Source organism: Cebus imitator, unplaced genomic scaffold (assembly GCF_001604975.1).
Source record: "Cebus imitator isolate Cc_AM_T3 unplaced genomic scaffold, Cebus_imitator-1.0 Scaffold38, whole genome shotgun sequence".
Taxonomy (NCBI): domain Eukaryota; kingdom Metazoa; phylum Chordata; class Mammalia; order Primates; family Cebidae; genus Cebus; species Cebus imitator.
Window position 1 is genome coordinate 11,189,893 of NW_016107353.1, and position 6,009 is coordinate 11,195,901.

The following is a 6,009-nucleotide window of genomic DNA, read 5'->3' on the forward strand; positions in this document are numbered from 1 at the left end:
TATTTTCTTTTTTTCTTTTCGGCCTACTACAGGATAAATATTGATCATCTCCAAAATTCTCTGCTGCCTGCAGATCTTCCTGTTTTTCAGCTGCGGTGAGGGTTTGGCTTAGGAGCAGCATAACATTACTCTACGTAAGGTATCAAACACCTGAGGTAATTTTGAAAAGGTTCTATATACCTACTGGGGTCATCAGAAAATCAGCCAAAGTTTCCCTTAGTTTGACTAAGATTCTGCAATGAGATGGGAACTTGAGGGGGTCCTGAATAAAGGGGATCCTCAGAAGGTTCTCCTGGAAGTTGCTTCTCTAATTTTGGAGAATCACTCCAACAGGCCTACTTGGTATGACTGCTCAAAGAGCTGGGTTGATTTTGCAATGCTTGCAAAGGTCTAGTAAGAATGTCATGCCCTTGTGCAAAAGAAAATAAGCCATTTTTTAATTTTTCAAAGTCGTGGGGTTACAGGAGTGCTAATGCTTCTGAATGCACTCGAGGAGTGCAGGCCAAAGATGGTTTGTTACCCCCCTAGAAATAAAAGTGACAGGAAGGCATTCTTTTAGTCTCCTTCCTTTCCCTGGAAGTGGCCCAAGGTGGAAAGACAGTGGTTTTGACTGTGGTGGGATGCTCTGCTCCTAAAAAAATTACAAAACCAGCAATCCCTTGAGCCACATTTCCCGTTAGTATAGGCAGCTTCTGATTTTGCCTAACAGGATTGCTTTTCTGAACTGTAAAAGTTTCTGTGGCATTGCATACAGAAAGGATAGAAGACATGATATTCACAGATAGAAAGGAGAAAAACTGTGACAGGCAAAGCTTGGAAATCCTCTTGCTAACATCCAGTCTAGCAGTCAGAGGTTGGGGTCAGTCCAGAACCCTTCAGATAAAACCAGGGTGAGGGAGTGTGGCACAAGAAAGAAATCCTCAATAACTTCAGGACCTCTACCAGACCCATATAATGGCTAGGTCCTCCATAAATAAAAATCAGTTTGAAAAGTAGCCAATATATGCAGCAACCTGAGGGCAATAGGAGATTCATTATGTTCTCCCCAGCAAGCCTGTCATCTGAGACATGGGAATGGCAGCTCACCCTAAGGGCATTCAGATAGCCATAGAATGCCTGGTATTTCTAATCTTATTTGATTTTTAAATGCTGGGTGAGAGCCTCAAAATAAAAGGACAGAGTTGGGGCCTGCATTTTTTTTTTTTTTTTTTTGAGTTTGAGTCTTACTCTGTCACCCAGGCTGAAGTGCAGTGGCATGACCTTGGCTCACTGCAACCTCCACCTCCTGAGTTCAAGTGATTCTCCTGCCTCAGCCTCCTGAGTACTGAGATTACAGGCACGCATCACCATGCTTGGCTATTTTGTATTTTTAGTAGAGGCAGCTTTCCACCATGTTGGTGAGGCTGGTCTCAAACTCCTGACCGCAAGAGATCCACCCACCTTGGCCTCCCTAAGTGCTAAGATTTTAGGTGTGAGCCACTGCACCTGGTTAGGGTCTGCTTTTATACTCACCCTTTTAATAATCCTGGGCAAGCACCCACAGTGAAACAGTGTCACATTCATCTGGGGTAATATCCAAGGCTCATTGCCTCACAGCAAGAAAATTAAGGATGAAAACACATGAGGAGTGAGAGTAAGAGCAGAGGTTTAACAGGCAAAAGAAAAAGAAAACCTCTCTCTCCTGCAGGGTTTTATAGATGACCTTGAGGAGGTAGTGTTTGATTTACACAAGGCTTAAAAGATTGGTCAGACCAGGTGCACCATTTGATAGTGCATGAAGAAGCTGACCACCCACCCCACTTTAATTTTCTACTATGCAGATGGGTTCTTTACGTAGCCAGTGCCATGTTGCCTGTTCCTTTACTATACACGTGTTTGACAAAAAAAAAAAAAAAAAAAAAAAAAAGGAATATGGAGCCTGCATGTTGAAAATGCTTGGCCCGGGGTAGTCTTTTCCTACTGGCATAGCTGCCGACATTCACCCATGCAAGCTTGCTTTATGCTTGCAGCTGGATTTTACAGGCTGCTCTTTGCTGGAAAAAAAATCATTTGGGGGCTGCTTCTTGTTAAAAGAGAAGCTTTGCTGAGGACTCTCTTATCCTCACAATCTGCCTAATATGTGCTCCTGTATCAATAAAAGCAGAGCTTAAAATATGATTGCCTGGACCTGGGGGTAGAGAAGATGTTGGTAGAGAAGTGAGTATTCCCTACATTTTTTACCTTAACAAGTAAGTTATTCTCCTCTCAGTTTTGATTCACCAGAAAATTGGATCATATCTGAAAAAATCAAAACTGAAGGAATAATATATTTGTTAAAGCAATAAAGGTTTTATACTGAAATTTTAGAGGCTTAGCAAGATAATATATTTTCTGCTCCTATCATAATCTTTTGAGTTTTTTTTTTTCTGGTTAAGAGGACTTCTAAATAATCTTTCAGGAATTATATCTTCTTTAATCTTCTATCTGCATTCTCCTTTCTTCAGCCGAAAAATGAAAAAAAAAAAAAAAAAAAAAAAAAAAAAAAAAAAAAAAAAAAAAAAAAAAAAAAAAAAAGATGCAGAGAAGACACATTTGCTTCTTACCCAAACATTACCTTTACTCACTATTAGTCAATGTGGACAGAGCTGAGAATAGCAGTTTTCTGGCAGGACAGCAACTTCTCAGCAATAAAGACACTGGAAAAAATAAAAAAAGGAAGTATAAATCTCTCATCAAAAGCTAATGTATTTTAAGCAAAATAAGAATATGAATCAATAGTAAAATGCTTGTGGTTTTTGGTTGATTTCTATTGAGCTCAGATAAAGCTAGCAAATATCTATCAGAAAAAAAATTATTTGAAATAATAACATTGTGAATGAAGTTATACTGTCAAGAGAAGTAAAAATATGATGACCTCATACTAATAATCTCATCTACAGTCATACAACATCAAATGCTACTTTTTATTTTAAAAGTATGTTATATAAGTATTCCACTTGTATTTACTTTTGTTTTATATAAGTATTCCATTTATATCACTTTCCTTCATTATTTCAAAGTACTTTCGACTTTTTATCAGTGAAAAACAGTCCAGCTGGTTTCAGAAAATCATGTTGTGCTGTTGCCACTTTAATGATGACGATGAAGAGCACTTATTTGAGTAGTACTTCTGTGCCAAACACTGTTAGTTGGCCCAAAGCACTGGTTTTCCTTCTCTCTCGAAATTTAGTAATAAAATAAAAGTCTTGGCTAAGGGAATTTATCTTATTCAAATATGTTTTATGAAATCTGGTTGACATTTCAGTGTTTCTGACTTACCTGGAATACTGTCATTTTTAATAAATCCAAAGTAAGTACTTGAAATAAACAATCTTTTATGAAAAGGCTTTCTGAGACAGAGTAAGATTCATAAAATTTCTTTATAATATGAAAATAATGTGTTGACCAAGTTTGCAGTAATCACCCTGAACACAGCATTCTCAGTTCCCAGTATTCACCCTCAGTCACATAAGAGAAATTGGTATCTCTGTAAACAGGCATAAGGAGGTGCTGCGTGGAGGTGTGCCACACTGCACATCAAAGCTTTCCACATGCACCAATTAGGGTCTGCATTTTATTGGACTGTCATTTGCATGGCTAGATACTTACTGAATATACTCATGCTTTTTTATTATTTATTTTTTAATAATTCAGTCTCCATAGAGACTGTCAAAAATTGCCAATGCTGACTATATTTTAAGTCGTCATGGGGGGGTATTGGAAAAAGTTTTCAATTAGCAATAATTTCATGTGGATAAACCTCATTGGCTACAATACTGCCACTCTCCAAAGTCATGCTATTTTTTGATGGCTAACGACATCTGTTATATATTAGTTTTATACAATTATTTGCCTAGCTGAAAAATAAATCTTTTCTTAATTTACTCAAAATTGAGAAACCAGATTTGCAATCTTTAATCTTTCAATGTCAAAGCAAATCAGAGAAGTGCAATGTGTGTATGTAGAATGCATTTTTCTGCCCATTAAAATTCTTCTTGTATTGCCTTGGAAACCCTAAAAAGCCACTTAAAAGTTATTATTTTTTAAAATCTTTAGCCAGGATTTCAGATTTCAAAATGTTCAAAAACTTAACAATTGAGCAAAGCCAAAGTCTTGTCTTTGCATTTTGCTAATAATCTAGCCATTTTAAAAAGCATAGCAATTACAACCACGTATTGAAAAGATGTGGTTTTGATTAGTTTTATCCCATTTTAAATGTTTTTGCTAATTGTTCTTTTATGTTAACCTACAAGAAACTATCTGAATAACTTTTTCTCCATTCAAGAAATATTCATATTAGGCTGGGCATGGTGGCTCATGCCTGTAATCTCAGCACTTTGGGAGGACAAGGTGGGAAATTCACATAAAGTCACTGACCAGATTGCCAACATGTAAAAACTCCATTTCAACTAAAAATACAAAAATTAGCCAGTCATAGTGTTCCATATCTATAATTGCAGCTACTCAGGAGGCTGAGGCATGAAAATCGTTTAAACCCAGAAGGTGGAGATTGCAGTGAGCCAAGATCAAACCACTAAATTCCAGCCTGTGCTATTGTCAGCAAGTTGTTTTTCTCAGTGGCTCTTTTTGTTCCTCTGTAAAATGAGAATAATTATATTACGTATGGTATTGTTATTGGGAGAATTAAATTCATTAGCACATATATAGTGTTAGAGTTAGTTCTCGGTACAAACTAGCTATTATTAATATTTAATGCTGAATTACATTAATACATGCTAAACATAAAAATAGCCTTCTATAACACGTTTTTCAACCAATAATAAACATATATTTAGATTATTTTTTAAAAAAACATTTGACATAGATACACAATGGAATACTAGTCAGCCTTAAAAAGAGGAAAATCTGTCTGGGTGTAGTGTGTCATGCCTGTAATTCCAGCACTTTGGGAGGCCAAGGAAGGCAGATCACCTGAGATTGGGATTTCGAGACCAGCCTGACCAACATGGAGAAACCCCATCTCTACTAAAAATACAAAAACTTAGCCAGGTGTGGTGCCACATGCCTGTAATCCCAGCTACTTGGGAGGCTAAGGCAGGAGGATCACTTGAACCTGGGAGGCAAAGGTTGCAGTGCACTGAGATCCCCACTGCACTCCAGTCTGGGCGATAGAGCAAGAAGCTGTCTCAAAAAAAAAAAAAAAAAACCAAAACCTAATACATTCTCCTCGAAAAAAGTCTTAACAAATTTTTTAAAATGATTTTGTTGTTGTCGTTGAGATGGAATCTCACCCTGTCATCCATACTGGAGTCCAATGGTGCAATGTCGGCTCACTGTAACTTCTGCCTCTCAGGTTCAAGAGCTTCTCCTGACTCCACCTCCCGAGTAGCTGGGACTACAAGCGCACACCACCACAGCTGGCTAATTTTTATATTTTTAGTGGGAAGTCGGGTTCACCATATTAGCCAGGCCAGTCTCGAACTTCTGACACTGTGATCTGCCTGCCTTGGACTAAAACAAAATTTTTATGAATTACTTTATATGACCAAAATGGAATGAGAGTATGGAACAATAATAGAAAAAAAACTTAAAAGTTTACAAATATATAAAGATTATACAGCACCAAACTCTTGAACATGCATCTGTTCAAAAATTCAAATAATTAGTATTTTAAAAATGTCCATATTGCTCAATGTAACCTATAGATTTAATGCAAAGTTTTAAAATTTCTCACTGCATTTTTGAAGAAATATAAACAGTGGCCAGGCACGGTGGCTCACGCCTGTAACCCCAGCACTTTGGGAGGCTGAGGCGGGGGAATCACAAGGTCAAGAGATCAAGACCATCCTGGCCAAAATGGTAAAACCACATTTGTACTAAAAAAAAAATACAAAAATTAGCTGGGCATGGTGGCCCATACTTGTAATCCCAGCTACTCGGGAGGCTGAGGCAAAAGAATCACTTGAACCTGGGAAGGGGAGGTTGCAGTGAGCCGGGATCGTGCCACTTCATTTCAGCCTGGTAGCACAG

At 37.7% G+C, this 6,009-nt stretch overlaps 2 protein-coding genes and 1 non-coding gene across 12 annotated transcripts in view; all 3 read right to left on the minus strand.

Annotated features, from left to right (window-relative positions):
• LOC119470708 (zinc finger protein 726-like) overlaps nt 1-6,009 on the minus strand; it is a 561,873-nt gene that overhangs the window by 459,685 nt on the left and 96,179 nt on the right. The window lies entirely within an intron of this gene.
• Nucleotides 1-6,009, minus strand: part of LOC108301906 (zinc finger protein 726-like) — an 83,475-nt gene that overhangs the window by 58,491 nt on the left and 18,975 nt on the right. For 5 of the 10 annotated variants that reach the window (XM_037737416.1, XM_037737414.1, XM_037737418.1 and 2 more), the window contains one exon: nt 2,594-2,675. The exons of 1 other annotated variant lie outside the window; for it this stretch is intronic. The gene's annotated coding sequence lies outside the window, so the exon portion shown is untranslated. Of the gene's footprint in view, nt 1-2,593; nt 2,676-4,395; nt 4,614-5,270; nt 5,311-5,899; nt 5,920-5,947; nt 5,964-6,009 lie in introns of those variants that run through there. 4 more of the 10 variants (XM_037737419.1, XM_037737421.1, XM_037737420.1 and 1 more) reach the window with 4 other exon arrangements.
• LOC119470722 lies at nt 3,673-3,812 on the minus strand. Its single transcript, XR_005199689.1, has one exon. It is a non-coding gene; the product is annotated as a U4 spliceosomal RNA (small nuclear RNA).